Genomic DNA, 19,708 nt, shown 5'->3' with positions numbered 1-19,708 from the left:
GAAATTAAAGATGAAATCAAATATTATCTGGAGACTAAAGAAAATGAAAACACACCATACCAAATTATTTGGGATGCAGGAAAGGCAGTCCTAAGAGGGAAATTCATTGCAATACAGGCTCACCTCAAAAAGCAAGAAAAATCTTACATAAACAACCTCAAACAACACCTAACGGAACTAGAAAAAGAAGAACAAACAAAGCCCAAAGTCAGTAGAAGGAGGGAAATAATGAAAATTACAGCAGAAATAAATGATATTGAAACCAAAAAGAAAGTAGAAAGGATCAATGAAACAAAGAGTTGGTTCTTCGAAAAAATTAACAAAATCGACAAACCCTTAGCCAGACTCACTAAAAAAAAAGAGAGAAGTCTCAAGTAAATAAAATTAGAAACCAGGGAGGAGAAACCACAACAGATAACAAAGAAATACAAAGGATCATAAGAGAATACTATGAAAAACTATATGCCAACAAATCGAACAACCTGGAAGAAATGGATAAATTCCTAGACTCATAAAACCTCCCCAAACTGAATCAGGAAGAAATAGAGAATCTGAATAGACCAATCACAAGTAAAGAAATAGAAACAGTAATCAAAAACCTCCCCCAAAATAAGAGTCCAGGACCAGAGGGCTTCTCTGGAGAATTCTACCAAACATTCAAAGAAGATTTAATACCTATCCTTCTCAAACTATTCCAGAAAATAGAGGAAGATGGAGCACTCCCTAACACATTCTATGAAGCCAACATCACCCTGATCCCCAAACCTGACAAGGACAACACAAAGAAGGAAAACTACAGGCCAATATCACTGATGAACATAGATGCAAAAATCCTCAACAAAATTTTGGCAAACCGAATACAGCAATACATCAAAAAGATTATACACCATGATCAAGTGGGATTTACACCAGGGACACAAGGATGGTTCAAAATCCCCAAGTCAATCAACGTGATTCACTACATTAACAAAATGAGAAACAAAAACCACATGATCATCTCAATAGATGCAGAGAAAGCATTCAACAAGATCCAACATCCATTTATGATAAAAACCCTCAATAAAATAGATATAGAAGGAAAGTACCTCAACATAATAAAGGCCATATATGACAAACCCACAGCCAACATCATACTCAACGGACAAAAACTGAAACCCATCCCTCTCAGAACAGGAACAAGACAAGGGTGCCCACTTTCATCACTCTTATTCAACATAGTACTGGAGGTTTTGGCCAGAGCAATTTGGTAGGAAAAAGAAATAAAAGGAATCCAAATAGGCAACGAAGAAGTAAAACTCTCACTGTTTGCAGACGACATGATCTTATATATAGAAAACCCCAAAGAATCCATAGAAGAACTATTAGAAATAATCAACAACTGCAGCAAAGTTGCAGGGTATAAAATCAACATACATAAAATAGTAGCATTTCTATATGCTAACAATGAACTAACAGAAAAAGATCTCAAGAACTCAATCCTATTCACGATCGCAACAAAAAGAATAAAATACCTTGGGATAAATTTAACCAAGGAAGTGAAAGAAATATACAATGAAAACTACAAGACTTTTTTGAAAGAAATCGACGACGACATAAAGAGATGGAAAGACATTCCATGCACATGGATTGGAAGAATAAACATAGTTAAAATGTCCATAGTATCTAAAGCAATCTACAGATTCAACGCTATCCCAATCAGAATTCCAATGTCATTCTTTACAGAAATTGAACAAAGAATCCTAAAATTCATATGGAGCAACAAAAGACCCCAAATTGCTAAAGCAATCCTGAGAAAGAAGAACAAAGCTGGAGGCATCACAATCCCTGACTTCAAAACATACTACAAACCCACAGTAATCAAAACAGCATGGTACTGGTACAAAAACAGATGCACAGATCAATGGAACAGAATTGAAAGCCCAGAAATAAAACCACATATCTATGGACAGCTAATCTTTGACAAAGGAGCTGAGGGCCTACAATGGAAGAAAGAAAGTCTCTTCAACAAATGGTGCTGGGAAAACTGGACAGCCACATGTAAAAGAATGAAAGTCAACCATTCTTTTTCACCATTTACTAAAATAAACTCAAAATGGATCAAAGACCTAAAGATTAGGCCTGAAACAATAAGTCTTCTAGAAGAGAATATAGGCAGTACACTCTTTGACATCAGCTTCAAAAGAATCTTTTCTGACACCATAACCCCTCACGAGGGAAACAATAGAAAGAATAAACAAATGGGACTTCATCAGACTAAAGCGCTTCTTCAAGGCAAGGGAAAACAGGATTGAAACAAAAAAAGAGCCCACTAATTGGGAAAAAATATTTACAAGTTATTTATCCGACAAAGGGTTAATCTCCATAATATACAAAGAACTCACACAACTCAACAACAAAAAATCAAACAACCCAATTACAAAATGGGCAGGGGACATGAACAGACATTTCTCCAAAGAAGATATATGGATGGCCAACAGACACATGAAAAGATGCTCATCATCACTAATCATCAGGGAAATGCAAATCAAAACTACACTAAGATATCACCTTACACCTGTTAGAATGGCAAAAATATCCAAAACCAAGAGTGACAAATGTTGGAGAGGCCGTGGAGAAAAAGGAACCCTCATACACTGTTGGTGGGAATGCAAACTGGTGCAGCCACTATGGAAAACAGTATGGAGATTCCTCAAAAAGTTAAGAATAGAAATATCTTATGCTCCAGTCATACCACTACTGGGTATCTATCCTAAGAACCTGAAATCAGCAATTCCAAAAGTCCCATGCACCCCTATGTTCATCGCAGCATTATTCACAATAGCCAAGTCATGGAACCAACCTAAGTGCCCAGCAACTGATGATTGGATAAAGAAGATGTGGAATACTACTCAGCCATAAAAAAGGACAAAGTTGTCCCATTCACAACAACATGGATAGACCTTGAGGGTATTATGTTGAGTGAAATAAGCCAGACAGAGAAAGACGAACTCTGTATGACACCACTCATAGGTGGTAGTTAACATATGGACAAAGAGAACTGATCGGTGGTTACCAGGGCAAAGGGGGGGTGGGGGGAGGGCACTAGGGGTGCAGTGGTGTGCCTACAACATGACTAATAATGATGTACAACTGTAATTTCACAAGGTTGTTAACTATCATAACCTAAATAAAAAAAAGAATTTAGTATCATGGAAAAAAATGGTTCCAGATCAAGTGGGATTAAACAAACAGAACAATCAAACGCAAAAAAAAAACTATATATGTCTCTTTAGCTGAATCGTGTCCTTATCGACAATTTAACCACCTCTGCACTTATCTACATACACATTAAGTTACTTATTCAGTTTTTATGCATTCTTTGAAATTCACCTGGAGCCGATTTAACCTACAAACTCTTCTCGATTTCTTTTTCCCTAAATTAGTCCCAGCCTTAATAGAACCCTCTCTTCGCTTTTCTTGTACAGTCAATCCAGATGTGATAATACAATGCTTTGCATTTTTCTTTAATTGTATCATATAGGAGGCCTCTTCCTACTTAGATAATTAGCTATTTGAGGTGTAGACCTTCGACTTTCTCTTATTTCCTATAAAGTCTAAAATATCAGGCAACATTCAAGGGTCATCAAATGAGGAACCAGAGAACTAGAATTGCTTTAAAGCATCTTCCAGGGTACAACACATAATGTCTGGAGGGATATTTTGTTAAATGCAGGATTATTGAACACTTGCAAAACATAATTCACTACACTTGAGAGAAGGAGAAGAGAGAGACAGAGTGGAAGATAAGTACTTCACGCGAGCATGTGCGTACAAGCAGACTTAGTTTATTTGCCTTTGTCATATTCCCTACTGAGGCTCCTTCGAAACGGAGCAGGGGAAGATGCACGGGGGAAGTTTACATACTGATGACGTCCTTCCTCTAAACGAATTCCCTGGTTGCAAATGTCACTTTGGACTAGGAAGGATAAAGTGTGCTCTCTAGAGAGGTCCCCAAAATTTAACAGTATTTTTAAGTGATATTGAAAAGGAAATGTACAGCAAAATGTCCAAATCCACAAATGGTATTCAATTATTTCCCAAACTTAAAGGCTAAAACTTTTTGGATAAGTTGCAATAGCACTCATTGTTGGGAGACAGTTCTCCATAACTATTTTCTCATGTCTAAGCAGTCTAGGCTGTTGGGACAAAGAGCATTGGCAACCTTGGCTTAAGGACGATTGCGTAAAAACATGCCTCAGAAGCCAGAGATAGTGTACAGCTCTGGGGAGATTTGGAGAATTATCTCCCCAGGCTTATTTTCTCATATTTCAGGGTGCTGAAGCTGGAGAGTTTCTCCTCTCCTCTTTGGAGAAGTTTTGTTTACATTCTCTCTCTCTCTCCCTCTCTCTCTCTCTCCTTCTCTCTTTCTCTGAGCATGTGGGAAGATGTGCCAAAAGCCTATAAAAGCTTAGAGTTTTCTAATTCTGTGGTTCCTCTCCTGTGTCAGAACCCACTGAACATACAGGGTAATATCAGGCTTTCACTGCATTGTTCTGTGGGAGCTGGGGCTCAGGAAATCAGTGCTAGAATGCTCTGTGAATAGAAAACAGTCTGTTTTCTGATCCATGATCCATAACCTCATATTTTTTGTCAGAATTTCCCTCTCCTCCCTTCCCCTCCTCTTCTCTCCCCTCCTCTCTCTCTCTGTCCCTCACTCTCTCTCTTCCTCTCTCTCTCTCTAAATCCTCCACCGCTGCCCCCAACACTCCTATGAATGATTGGAGGTACTTCTCAGAATGAAGTAATAAATACAGGTAAGTTCTGCCCACATTGCATGAGGCTAATGAAACCCTGGAAAGATGTCATGTTCTTTCCATCACCAAGGCTCCTCCAGTGGATGACTCCTCTTTACTTTCACATCAGTGAATATGCTTCGATATGAATCTTGTCTCTGCCACTCCCTAAAGGTCAGACTACCCATTTGAAGCTCAAGTTCCTCAGATGAAAAATGGAGACAATAATACCTACTGCACAAGGTTGGTGTTCAGACTAGGTATTCAACAAGTGTATTGCCAACCATTATTTTTGAAACGTTGTGCACCCCTGATGATATTAACCTAATGCTATCTTTATATTAGTGAAAATATTTATTATGTGATTTGCCAGGAATGTATCACCACTCTTTGATACAGCCTTGTGGGTATCAATGACTAGTAAAACCCATCCACAGTAAATTTACTCCATGTTTCCTATGGGCCAGGCACTAAATACACAACTAACTTCACAGAATTCCATCAACCCTGGAAATATTTGTTGTGTACCACACATACGACAACTTCAAATCAGACCTAGGTATTGCCCTTTGAAGTTTACCAAGATTATATATCAGAAAATAGGAATTATTGAAAGATTATGCATGGGATCATGAATGCACTGTATCATGAACATACAGTATTATGGGGCAGACAACCAAAGCTTGAGAGTTTGGGGCATGTTTCTGAAGAAGCAGTGCCTAAGCAGATACCTGAGCAAGAACGGGAAGAAAGCAGGTTAAACAATGCTGGCACAGGGGATGTCACAGGGATGTTCATGACATGCTCAGATAAAAAAAGTTTGGTATGGCTAAAGGAGAGGTACACGGAATGGCCAGGTGAGAGTGAGACTAGAGAAGTCATCAGAGGTCAGGTTGCGGGGTGGGTGGGGAGGGTGGTTCTATTCCTTCTCATGAATCATAAAAAGACAGGGGAGAGTGGAGCTCCAGAGATGGAGATGATTAGACTTGCAATTTATGAATGTAACTCTGACTGCAGAAAGTGATTGAAGCAGGAGATGATAAGGTGGGGATCTTGTTGGAAGCTGTGGAGGGACTCCAAGGAGAGGGGCTGGTGGCCAGAGCAAAGGCAGTGGTAAAACAGGAGAGCAGAGGGCACGTCCTTCTCCAACCAAAATATAAGTTCCTCTACAACCTTGTCAAAATGTCCTCCCTGTATTTCTTTGTCTTCTTTGTAAGCCTCTCTCTTCAGATCTTCCATCCAGCCCTTTCCCCAGTGTCCTCATAAAGGTGAACTTACCTCATCTAATGTGCTATTTCTTTCATTTATCTCATGTCACCAATTCTAGAAATATCTTTTCTATAGAAGCCCAAACTCCAGAAGTTCCATCCATAGAAGTGGCATGGGAAGAAGGCTGGGATGCCAGACAAAAGTCACTTGAACTAATCCCCCTAGTATGTTTCGTCACTCTTTCCTCTCATCTTCAGTGTGGCTTCAATCTTAAATATCAGAACAGTCTTAAAACGCAGCTATTCAAAAAGAAAAAGAAATACATATAGAGTCATTCCCTTTAGCACTTCCAGAATAAACATTCAGATTAGTTGTAAAAAATAAGTAAATTATGAATGAGCTTCTAAGTGAAGAGTTTTAGAAAGTTACTTCAAATTTTTCTTAAGGCTTGATTTTATATAGCAAACAATTAAAAGTGCTTACTAGGTGCCAGGCACTATTCTAATCACTTTATAGGTATCAACGCATTTAATCCTCCTAAAAGATCTATGCAGTAGGTACTATTATCTTTTCTTTTTAACAGATGAGGAAACTGAGGCCCAAAGACTAAGCAAGATGTCCAATATCACACAGCCCTGAAGGCACATGACTGACTCACTCCCCAAGACGTTGGGGCCACAGTGTCCACCATACTCTTAATCACCAGCAATACCACCTCCTGCTCAGTGGTCAAGCCATTTTTTTTCAGATTCTTGAGCATACGAGGAACCCTCATCCCTTAGCACATACTTCTCCTTCTGTCTGGCACATTCTTTACTGCCTTTTTCACCTCCCAGCCTCCTCTGATTAACTCAACCCTACATACTACATACATATGGAGGGAAAGGAGAGAAAAAAGGAAGATGCACATAGAACAGACCTATAGGGAGGAAAAAGTGAAGAAGGTAAGAAGGTGGGTAAAATGAGGGAAAATAAGCAAGAAAGGATCAGAGGTTGGTGAGCTGCCTCCCTTTCTCTTTGCTTAGGTGAGATGCACTGATTTATTGCCATGATGCCTCCTGATTCTGCATCCTATTATGATTTATTTATGTCCCATGTGGGCTTCTTCTCAAAATGTTAATCTGATGCTAATACAATGATGTTTACTCTTATGCCCTGGAGTATCCATCACGGCCGGCATTGCAACGTGCAGGGTCAGTCAGCCATAGACGCGAAGAGAAGGGAAGTGTTAAGAAAAGATTTACAGATAGGAAGTAGGACTTTATAGAGGGAAGCGGGAGAGATTTTTATATACAGGTTTTAAGGGGGTAGAGAGGAAAAAAATTTTAGATTCTTATGACATAGCCAAGTGTAGCAACTTTAATAAACTTTTAAAAAACGTGTTAACATATTATAGCTGCTAGCAATTATATTTAAGCTGTTAAGATTATAGAATTATTTCCAGAGCACAGAGGATATTGATATGCATCTCTAGGTCCCAATGTGGAGGTGCTGATTAAGCGGTTTAAGGTAGGTTATAGTGAGGTGGGTGTGAAGAAACATCACCGAAGAAAAGTCTCACATGAAGCTGATAGGAGATATTTCGAGGGTGGCAAATATATGGCTCTTCATTTACATGGAGCTCAAGAGCACGTAAAACTAATCTATGATGACAGCAGCTTTAGAAAGTGGACTGTTGACAGGAAAGGAACACAAAGAAACTTTCCAGAATGATGGAAATGTTTCATATTTTGATCTAGGTGGTGGTTACGCAGATATAAATATATACATAGATAGATAGAAAGACTTACTGAGGTGTAGGATTTGTGCATTTTACTGTATCCAAATTATATCTATTTTTTTAAGTGTCACAAAAAGTGACATAGTTCTTAACACAGCATCAAGAGGTACAGAAAAAGGAAGGATTTCCAAGGCATATAAAACTAAGGTAATTCATCTTACATTCATTCATTCAACAACCACTGACTGACAGGCTACTTATTTTATGCAAATACATGCATATAAATATGGAACAGTCACTGCCCTTCAAGTGATTTCCTGGCGTGGTAAACAGGCAGTTACAATACAACACAGTCAATGCAAAGACAAGCTATAACAGAGCATCCTGGAAGCATAGAGGTGCATGTCATTCAGGGAACAAGAGTGCTCACAAATGTGAGAAAGATTGTTCTTAGCAGGGGACACCTCCAAAAAAGACAACGTGCATTAAGGCTGCTATAAGCCTTTTGTCTCCTGGAACATTTGCTTTGCAGATAGGAAGCGGCTAGAGTTGAACCTGTAGAGACAGACGGGGAAAGTCATAAAAGACAAGGCATGGCATAAAGAGGTTCCTCACCTAAACCACATTTATTTAATCTGTAATCCCAGAGACTCCTGTAGACTCTCCGGAGAAGGTCCATAGCTTTTCAAAGGGTCCGTAAACCCCCAAATTAAGACTTCTCTTGAGGCTGAGGGAGAGTGGTTAGCAGATTTTAAACAGATGAGAAGATCGTTAGACTCTGTGAAGGACAGACTCGAGGGAGATAAGATGGGCAGCAGGGAAGTAAATGAAAAGCTCTTATAAGAGTCCAACCAGAGATAGTGAGGGCTTGAAATAGAGTCGTGGTAGAGCAGACAGAGCAGACTGGGTAAATTCCCAGGAAGCAATGACTGAGATTGACAGGATGGGAAGTGAGACGCAGCTTGAGAAAAGAAGGAAGAAAAGACTGACTGCCAGTTTCTGAGGCGTGTGTGTTTGGTGAGGCCACCAGTGGGATCAGAGAGCAGAGGAAGGAGCACAGTGGAGGAAGCAGGTGTGGTTGTGGGAAAGGCATTAAATTATTCTTGGGAGATGAGAAGTCTAGGTAATGTCCACAATAGACTAAGAAAGTGCATATAGGAGGTGTCCAAAACATCGTGTCCTTGGCTCCCCGTAAAACCATCATTTATTAATTCAACATATATTTATAGTGCTTCTGCTGTGCACAGGCCCTGTGCTGGTGCTGGAGAGAACCCAGGATGGAGTGGACATGGATTCTGGTCTGCATGCATTTCTTCTTCTATGTATTCCTTGATAACTATTCTTATGGAGTCTGCTATGCAGCAAGACGCCAAATCCTGAGGTCCAACCAAGGCACAAATAAAAGCCCCTGCCTGGGAGGAGCTCACCATTGAAATGACAGTATTTGGGTATTTACAAGAGTAAATTGATGAGCACCGTGGAAGGAAGGAGGAGAGTACACAGACCCACACTGAAGGCCTCTGCCTAATCCGGGGAGTAGGACCATCTAGTATACGGGATCAGAATCTCTGGGGGTGGGCCCAGCACTCTGGGGATCTAACAGGAGCTCCAGGTGATTCTGATACATATTAAGCCTGGGAACCCCTGCTCTAGGCAATAAACAAGCAAACAACAACAAAAGAAAAATAGCACAGTAAAATATTGTAAGAGAAATCAAACAGAAACAGGTTTCATTCAAGTAAATGAAGATGCTTAGGTATGGCTGGAGCATTGAGCATAGGATGTGTGCACTGAGGGATGACGCTGAAGAAGGAATGAGAAACCAGACGGCAGAATGGTATATAGGGGTGTGGGTTTTATTTTGGGGATGACGGGGAACCACTCACAGGTTTCAAGCACTTGAACACAATGGACAGAATTGCAGTGTAGACAGCTCACTTTGGCTGCAGTGTGGAGAAGGCGCTGGGGTGGGGGCACACTGGAGGCAGAGAGGTCACACCAGGGGAGAGCTGTAGCAGCAACTCTGTAGAGAGGTGGTAATATCCCAAACTCAGGTCGTGACACTGGGATGAAGAAAATTAGATGACAATAGTTTGGGATTATCCAGTAAAGCTGAAGATATGAAGACCCTATAACCCCAAAAATGCACCTAAGGATGCCAGGACATAAGTATAAGAACGATCCTACGGCCTTTTCCATGGCGCAGAGATTAAGTTCGGCATGTTCTGCTTCAGTGGCACAGCTTGGGATTCCGGACAAAGACTTACACCACTTGTCAGCCATGCTGTGGTGGCATCCCATATACAGAGTAGAGGAAGATTGGCACAGATGTTTGCTCAGGGCTAATATTCCTCAAGCAAAAAAAAGAAGATTGGTGACAGATGTCAGCTCAAGGATGATCTTCCTCAGCAAAAAAGGGGGAAAAAAAAAAGACTGGTCCTAGAAGAGCTGTTTGTAGTGGCATTAAATGGGAAACAGATCAATTGTCCCCCAGTGGAATGGGCAAATTCTGATATATACAACAAATACATACTCTTCATCAAAAAAGTTAGTGAAAAAACTATCTTATTCAATAAGATTCAGTGCACAGAAGAGCACATTAAGGAATGTAATGACATAAATTAATATAAATTTCCATACAGGGAAAACTAAACTATATCTTTTCCTGGATTTTTAATAATTTTTTTCAAAAAGGAGGAAATTAAGCAGCCTCAAATCTACCAAGAGGGCGGATTTTACAGAATTTGGGGTGGATCCATTGGCAGTGGGCTGGGGAGACTACAGAAGACAAGATCATCACGCCTGCCTGCGACCCTTTGAGGATCTGGTTGAGGGCCACAGATATGAGCAGGATGTTAGGTTCAGAGATGGTCAGTTTCAGGGCTGCTTCTTGAACTCCCAGGGAAGCGCTCCAGCAGGGAATGAGTTATTTAGATCTACACAGTTCTTAGGAGGGCTGCCTGGGTTGGCAATGGGCATTTGGAATCAGTAGTTTACAGTCACGTGCTGTATAAGAACATTTTGGTCACCAAGGGACCACATAGACGGCAGCCCCATAAAGTTAGTACCGTATCGTCTACGTGTCTAGTAGGCTATACCACCTAGATTTGAGTGTAGTGTTCTGACACAAACACACTCTACGATATTAGTGCAAAGACAAAATCGCCTAACAATGCGTTTCTCAGAGCATATCCTCATCGATGCACGACTCTGTGGATGTTCTTTGGGATCCTGCACCCAATTCCAACGTGTGTGTCAGTTCAGGGGGAAGTTCTCACACAACAGCAAGCCGTTCTCCAGGCACCGGCTGGGTGGCCTATCGTTCAACTCAATTCAACTCAATTTGGACACTATCTACTCAGAGATAGTGTCAGACTCCACAAGTTAAGGGCTTAGTCTTAAAATATTGCTTCCCTCTCCCCTGACCCCCGCCACTTCAGACCCCAATCACAAGCCCAGGTTGGTCCCTTGCGCTTCTGACCAACTAACTATAAGTCAGGAGTTCCCGCTACCCCCTCCTAGGAGTCAATTAATTTGCTAAAGCTGCTCACAGAACTCAGAGAAACATTCTACTTACAGATCACCAGTTTATTATGAAAGGATAAAACCCAGGAACAGCCAGATAGATAAGATGCATAGGGCCAGGTATGGGGAAAGGGCACAGAGCTTCCATGCTCTCTCTGAGCTGCCACTCTCCCCAAATCTCCAGGTGTTCACCAACCTGGAAGCTCTCCAAACCCCATCCTTTTGGGTGTATATGGAGGCTTCATTACATAGGCATGATTGATTAGATCATTAGCGATTGGTGATTGATTCAACCTACAGTCCCTCCCTACTCTCCGGAAATCAGGGTGCCACTGAAAGAGTCAACCCTCTAATCACAAGGTTGGTTCCTTTGGCAACCAGGCCCCATCCTCAGATGCTATCTAAAAGTCACCTAATTAACATAACAAAAGACAGTTTGATGGCTTTCCTCGTTTAGGAAATTCCAAGTGTTTTAGGAGTTCTGTGCCAGAAATGAGGATGAAGATCAAATCTATATTTCTCATTATAAATCACAGTATTATAGATATGAAAGCCATGGGTGTGAGTAAGATCAGCAAGGGACAGTGTGTCAATCAGAGAAAAAAGTGCCCTAGAACCAAATCTTAGAAGTGGAGATGTCACAAGTGCACAACAGGAGGAAATAATAGACATCAAAAAGGTGGAAGCTGGGAGAAGTATTTCCCCTGTTTAGTCTTTTTATATTAGATCATACCTATTCCCTTTGTGCATTGCACATTTTAGATTTCTAATTTTGCTCCACTAAGCTATGATCCCAACCTTAGCTGTATTTATCTTTGAATCCTTATGGCCTGGCACATGGTTATTTAATCAATACATTAATAAAATAACTTACATATGGTATACAATTAAGATATAAAATAGTAGTGGTATTTTATTAATAATAAGTTCAGTGAAGAAATATTTTATCCTTCCTCTGACATTTTCCTGTATTTCCATATCCAATTACGATACAAGGAGATAAAAGACAGGTCTTCACAGCTCTTTCTTTCTACATTTTTTCCTCGCATTGAGTTACTGATGGATTCTGATAATTTTCTCAAAACAACAATAATTCCTAAAATAATGACATTTAATCTGCTTAGAGCAGCAAGTAAAGCATTCAGATCCTGCACAAAGAAATTCATAATTTTCTAGAACCACATGTGGCTTCAGGGGCAGAGAGAAGAATCTCTAGCTTAACTCACTGACAGATTGGTTTATATAAGAACAAGAGAAAAAGGACAGCTGCCTAGGGTTGGATTCTCAAGTCATTATCATCATATGACCCATCACCAAATGGCTAAGATTGAGCTAAAACAGAAAATGGAATAGATGCTACCCGTTGTTTTGTGAACTATCAAAACCGTATATGAAAACAGAGAGGAAATCAGCATCCCCAGGACAAACTGGCATTGCAGTTTGTTCAAAACATTTCATTTTGTTCTGAATGCCTGCTAACTGGTTTTACTTAGACACAAAATACAGAGAAAGTGAGCAGTTTTTCTTCTTAATGTCTATTCTGATGAGGATTATTTTAGGCTGGTTACTTTTAAAACTGCAGATGAGAATGGGGCTGGTTACTTTTAATAAAAGCAACTCTGAGGAGCTTGCCCTCAGAGCTTGCCTGCCCTTCGTTGGGAAACATTTACATTTGTAAGGGAAATCTCCGTCTGTAAAGATGCCACCCTCTCTGCACCAGGAGGAAGGCGGGATGGGCCTTATCTCTGGAAACTCTTAATGGGGCAGGCAAGGACTTAAGTTGGTTACTGTCTGGCAACCTCATGTAACTGATCCCCCCCCCCCCCAACATCCTCCTTTGTCTTTAGCTGAAGATAATATTTAAGGGGTGACTTCTGCCATTTACTCAATCCGGTTTGATTCTTATCTAAAAGTTATAGGGGGGCTGGTCCCGTGGCCGAGTGGTTAAGTTTGCGTGCTCCGCTACAGGCACCCAGTGTTTTGTTGGTTCGAATCCTGGGTGCGGACATGGCACTGCTCATCAAACCACACTGAGACAGCGTCCCACATGCCACAACTAGAAGGACCCACAATGAAGAATATACAACTATGTACCGGGGAGCTTTGGGGAGAAAAAGGAAAAAAGTAAAATCTTTAACTAAACATAAATAAATAAATAAAAGTTATAGGACCACCCAATAACCAGACCCTACAGGCACTGATGCCATTTTAACAACTCTTTTTACGTATTCTTTCCTTTGTCTTGTAAAGAGATAACTCACATACCTATGCCTTAAATTTAGCCTTACTCTCCACCCATGTTTGCAGCAGCAATATGTCCGCACCAGCTCTGCCTGCCCATGGGTCCTGTCCCCACGCCAGCAGCAGCGGCAGCAGCAGCAGGCGGGGAAGCAGCAGCTCCTCCTGCCCGTGGGTCCTGTCCCCATGCAGCAGCAGCTCTGACTGCCCATGGGTCCTGTCCCCATGCTATTCCACACTATTCTCTAAATAAAAGAGCCCTATTGCCAGATCTTGAGAGTCCAAGAAATCTTTCTTTCGACTCCTCGGCTCACTGACCCCACATCATATTCCATATTCAATTTTCATTTGAACCTGTTTCTCTGCAAATATTCAATTTAATAAATAGTTATTAAAGGACTAGTACAAGAAAAATCTTTTCCTTAAAGGCTAACTTGGATAAGACGCTGAACAAAAACGCATGAGTCTCATCCTTAAGTACCTAAAAGTTTCTCCGGGGAAGGAGGGTGGACATGAAAATCATTAGCTAAATTTGGCACAATTGTTTCTGCTAAATAAAGTGCTTTATGCAGTGCTAAGGGGGCACTGAAGAGAGTCTGATTCATTCTAATTAGAGATATAAAGAACTGTATTTGAGCTGAGCAAAGAAAATGGACAAGGAAGTCCAGATTGCAGAACGGTATAAAAAGGGCAGGAAGGAGGGAAGTGCATGTTTTATTTTTATAATAATAGATTGTCCAATATGGAGGAAGATAGTTGTAAATGAATTTGTTTGGAAACTAAACAACTAGACGCAGAACAATCTGAATGCCTCTGGCAAACAGTAATCTATTCCGTCCTTTGGATTTGCCAATTCTGGATATTTCATAAATGGAATCACACCACACATGGCCTTTTGTGTCTGACATGTTTCACCTAGCTAAATATTTTCAAAGTTCATACATTTTTGTCTCAAGGATCAATACTTCATTCTTTCTTCTGGTGGAATAATAACTCCATTGTATGGATATACCACAACCGTTTATCTATTTCAATTGATGGATATTTGGATTGTTTACACTTTTTTGCTATTATAAATAATGCTGCTATGAATATTTATGCACAAGTTTTGTGGGGACATATATTTTAAATTCTCTTGGGAATATACCTAGGTGCGGAATTTCTGAGTCATAAATATAAAACTTATATTTAAAATTTTACAGAATTAGCAAACTGTTTTCCAAAATGGGTGCACCATTTGATAATGCTATCAGCAGCCTATTAGAGTTCCAGTTTCTCGACATCTTTGCCAAAACTTGATAATGTCTGATTGTCTGACTTTTTGATTTTAACTACTCTAGTGGATGTGAAATGTATCTCCTTGTAGTTTTGACACACATTTCTTTAATTTTTAATGATGTTGAACATCTTTTCATGTGCTTATTAATCACTTGTTTATCTTATTTGGAGAAATGTCTAAGTTCTTTGCCCATTTTTTAATTGGGTTGTTTTTCTTTTTATTGTTTAGTTACAAGAGTACCTTATAAATTTTGGAGAAAAATCCCTCATCAGATATATAATTTCCAAATATATCAGCCATTCCGTGGGTTGTATTTTCATTGTCTTGGTAATATCCCTTCTAAGACACAGATATTAATTTTGACGTAATTTATCTTTTATTTTGTTGTATCCAAGAAATTATTGCCTACTCCTAACCAGAGGTCACAGAGATTTACTCCTATGATTCTTGCTAAGAATTTTATAGTTGTAGCTCTTACATTTAGGTCTATGATCAATTTTAAGTTAATTTTGTGTTTATGTGAAGTATGGGTCCCATTTCCTTCTTTTACTGGTGGATATTCCGTTGTGTCAACACCACCTGCTGAAAAGCTTACTGATGCCCCAGTGGATGCTCTTGACACCTTGGTCAAAAATTGACTCATCGTAAATGTAAGGGTTTATTTCTGGATTCTGAATTCTATTTCATTGATCTATATATCTAGCCTTAGCCAGTATCACACTGTCTTGATTACTGTAGCTTTGTAGTAATTTCGAAATTGGGAAGCGTCAATCTTATAATTTGTTTCTTCTTCTTTAAGATTGTTTTGGTTACTCTGAGTTCCACATATTGACATATAAATTTTAAGCTCAGATTATCAATTTATGCAAAAAGGCCAGCTGTAATTTTAATAAGAATTGCATTTACTCTGTAGACCAGTTTGGGGATCTTTGCCATATTTCCAACATTAAGTCTTTCAATCCGTAAACACAGAATGCATTTCTATTTTATTTAGGATATTAGTCAAATATTTATGTGTGGATTCCTTAGGATTTTCTATACGTGAGATCGTGTTATCAGAGTAAATCATTTTACTTCTTTCTTTGAAATCTCAATCCTTTCTATTTCATTTTCTTCATAATTGCCCTGGCTAGAACCTCCAGTACATTATTGAATTAAAGTGATGACAGCAGTCATCCTTGACTTTTTTCCTGATCTTAGGGGTAAAGCTTTCAGTCTTTCACCATTATGTAAGATTTTAGCTGTGCCTCCCCACTCCTCCAGATGCACTTTATCAGGCTGAGAAAATTTCCTTTTATTCCCAGTTAATTAAGTTTATCATGAGAAGTTGTTGGATTTTGTCAAATTTTTTCCTGAGTCTATTGAGATAATCATATGGTCTTTGTCATCTGTTTCATTAATATGTTGTTAAATTGATTGATTTTCACGTTAAACCAACCTTGCATTCCTGGAATAAATCCACTTGGGCATGATGCCTAATTCTTTTTATATGTTTCTGAATTTGGTTTGCTAATATTTTATTGGCTCCTTTTCATTGTATATTCAGAAGGGGCATTTGTGTATAGCTTTCTCGGGATGTCTTTCTCTGGTTCTGCTATTAGGGAACTACTGGCTGCACAGAATGATTTGGGAAGTGTTCCTCCTCTTCTGTTACAACACTAAATTTCCAGGGTAGATTGTTACACATTAAAAGCTAACTTACATGAGCATAAGCAGCAGACATGTTAACTAATTGGATGTCAAGAGACGGAAGGAGTGAAGACGAATTTTAGAATGTCTCAAGCATATCCAGAAATGAGGGCACATTTGGATGCAATCACTCATTTACATATTTCCAATGTTTTTACAGGCAGAATGTCAAATCCAGAAAGATTATGTAGATTTTCCCAGACATGCAAATATGTTCTACTATATTCAGAAAAAGCCAAAAACAAGTATTTTCACATTTTCATCAAATTCAATTGAACTTCAGCCATCCTCAGACAATGTGTCCAAATTGCTCTCCTGACCTTATGTGTGTCCATAACCAATCCACCTTTCTAAGCTATAAACCTTATTTTACAACTTCAGTCCAGTTTATTTGTTGTGCTCTTCATCTCAGCTCCACTACCTAAATACTATATCACCTTCAAATTTGCAGTGCTATTTCTTGCTTCAGAGTCTCAGAGTCTGTGTTGGAGTAATCCCCTCTCCTCATCCTGGCTACTTCTCTACATAATTGCATCCTAGTTTAATTTCAAGACCTTGTTAAATAAGATCTAACTTTTCTTGGTTTCTTTTCTCATTCAGCAGGAGAGGGAGGGTCTACTAAGAGGAGAGCAAGAATAGGAAATGGGTATCACTTTATTTCATTCCCACAATCTGAAAGGGGGAGGTGAGAATGTACCTGGAGAAAGAGCTGTCAGGGATCAGCCTCTGCCCCTGCTCTGCCCACCCCACCAAGCTCACTGCCTCACAGCTGATAGATGAGGGCCCTTCCTCTGAGCTTCCCTCTATGTGGTGTAGGGATGATCTTAGCATCTATCACTTGATACATAGAGTTGATTAAAATCTCTACAAAGATGCACACACATGCGTGTGTACATGTAGAAATTAAAGGATATACTTTATCAGCACATGTCACCTGCCTTCTATCTCATTCATCTTAACATATAACTAGAACATGAAAATTTGGCAGGAAAAGATAATTTCTGTTTCATGCCTCTTGCCCATTTTGTTTAATAAGTGTTATGCCTAAAACCAGCAGATTAGAGTGGTGTGTTTCCATTTGAGCTCTGCACAATGTCCAGGTGAGATGAGTATGGCCATTTGCTTGCCTTCTCTGAGCTTCCATCAGCTCATCTGTTACATGGCACAGAAGCCCATTTGCTGGACTTCTGTGAGGCAGAAGTTCAAATGGAATAGTTGAGGCCCTAAATCACAGATGCAACTTCTCTTTTCAGTAATCACTAATTACCAACCCAATTCCTGGACAAGCAGCAACACTATTTATTCTAGTTTTATGTTCTTTAAACGGCCTTAAAAAAGCCTTCCTCATATGGGATTCTCTAAAGATTGTAGTATTCAAATTTTACAAGGCACTTTATGAAGCAGATGGTAAAACATAAAAGTTGTTCTGATTTTAAATTGAACTCAATCCAATACTGGCTACATGTCATTTTTCTAGTAGTTCCAAATTAATTCCTTTTCCATTTGTTTCAATGTGACTTCCAACTTAGAATTTTTTAATGACTAATTTGATTCATTGAATAGGTGCTTTTTATGGTCTTTTTTTTCTCCCTTTTCTGTCATTTAATGCAGATGAAAACAATAGATAAGTTCCACCACCCAGGCCTTTGAAACTAGAAGGCTCTAAGCCAATGCCTTCTTACATTTTATGCGGACTCACTTTTACTTATGGATAGCTAAATTACATGGACCTTTATATCATTGAAATGATACTTCTTTCAAATTTAGACAGAAGATATGACATCATTTTCAAAATGACATATGTGATATCTAATGGCTATCTTTAATTTTTAAAGTTCATGTAAGAATTCATCATTCAAAACATTATGGCTTTTGTGCCACAGACAGCTTTCCTCTCATCTTTTTTATTAAAATGAGTCAACTTAATTTTTTACTGAAGCGTCGGGAAATGAACTTCCAACAGAGCTTTATTTATCTGGAGAAAAAAAAAAATACTCTAACACATTCAAGGTGAAAGAAAAGCCAAATGCCCCTTTTCCTAACCATCCTCCAATTCTGTCCACTCAATTCTCTCAGCTTTTCTCCTTCCTTCTGTTTCAAGGTGACCTGTCCCCTGTGAGGATAGTGCTCAGCCATTTGCTTATCAGACCCTCTGCCAGATCCAACAGTTCGGAAGCCAGGAGTGAAGCAAATATAAAAAGGAGGATTTACTGTGAACTGCAATGTGAATGCAGCTGAAACTTAAATGCTTACACAATTTCAACAGAGAGCACTCCATCAGCATCTTTCCATACACATTTGAAATCTTCCTTAGACACTACTGCTCCGTCCGCTGGTTCATAAACCACTGCTGGGGCCTTATCTGTCTATTCCACCAGACGGGCCAACATGCAGGAGGATTGCAAACATGGTAAGAGGACTCTTCTCCGCAAAACACTCACAGTCCCCAAAATTTTGAGGAATAGTCCAAGAAAAAAAATTCTAGCACAGCATAATCATTCAAAGGGAGTCCAAAGAGAGGAAAAGGCTGAAGCAGGCAAACATCAGTAAATTTGGCACTTTAGCATAAAGGCCTCTATCCGATACCACCCAAGAGTTGGAACGTACATTACACTCTTACTACACAGGTGCCAGTGCCCATGTTAAGACTTTCATGTGCATCTACTCCTTTAATCCTCCCCAAATCCCTGTGAAACACACACTATTATGACCTCCATTTTACAGATGAAGAAACAATGCCTAGAGAGGTCATTGTTCAAGGTCAGAGAGTAACCCCTGGAGACCTCTTTCAGGTATAGCAGTCTGTCCTAGAGCCTCACATGAACTTCCTTCTGCTCATACTGTCATTTCCTACTTCTCCCATATATTTTATGCATTACACTTTGTATTTGACTTTATTTGTATTTAATATATACAACTTTCTGGCAGACAATGCAGCTTTCTCTTCAACACAATATTTTTCTCCCCAGTATTCCTTCATGCGGCTATCATTCTTTCATTTCAGATTCCTATTAGTGCTGTTAGTTCTAGCCCATCTATTTAACAATAGAGTGCAATTTCATGAGACTTCTACTTAAATGAGTATTTATCTTCTTAGAATGTCCATCAGCATTCCTACATTTTTTCCACAGATGGTAGGGATCATCATAGCCTGTATCAGAAACAGAACAGCATGTGTATCAGCTTCAGTTCTGATTTCATACCATATATTTTCTTTTAAATTTAAGACAAGGAGGGAGAAGTGAAATTTCCCTCCTAGCAAACAGCTGAAACTTG

General features: G+C 39.4%; 1 protein-coding gene across 3 annotated transcripts in view; it reads right to left on the bottom strand.

Moving 5' to 3' along the window:
• The window catches only part of MYO16 (myosin XVI), a 598,386-nt gene that overhangs the window by 487,784 nt on the left and 90,894 nt on the right, over nt 1–19,708 (bottom strand). The gene's annotated exons all lie outside the window — the stretch shown is intronic.

The sequence above is a fragment of the Equus caballus genome, chromosome 17 (genome assembly GCF_041296265.1).
Source record: "Equus caballus isolate H_3958 breed thoroughbred chromosome 17, TB-T2T, whole genome shotgun sequence".
Classification (NCBI taxonomy): Eukaryota; Metazoa; Chordata; class Mammalia; order Perissodactyla; family Equidae; genus Equus; species Equus caballus.
The sequence above is the reverse complement of the archived record's forward strand: the minus strand, read 5'-3'. Positions and strand labels throughout refer to the sequence as shown.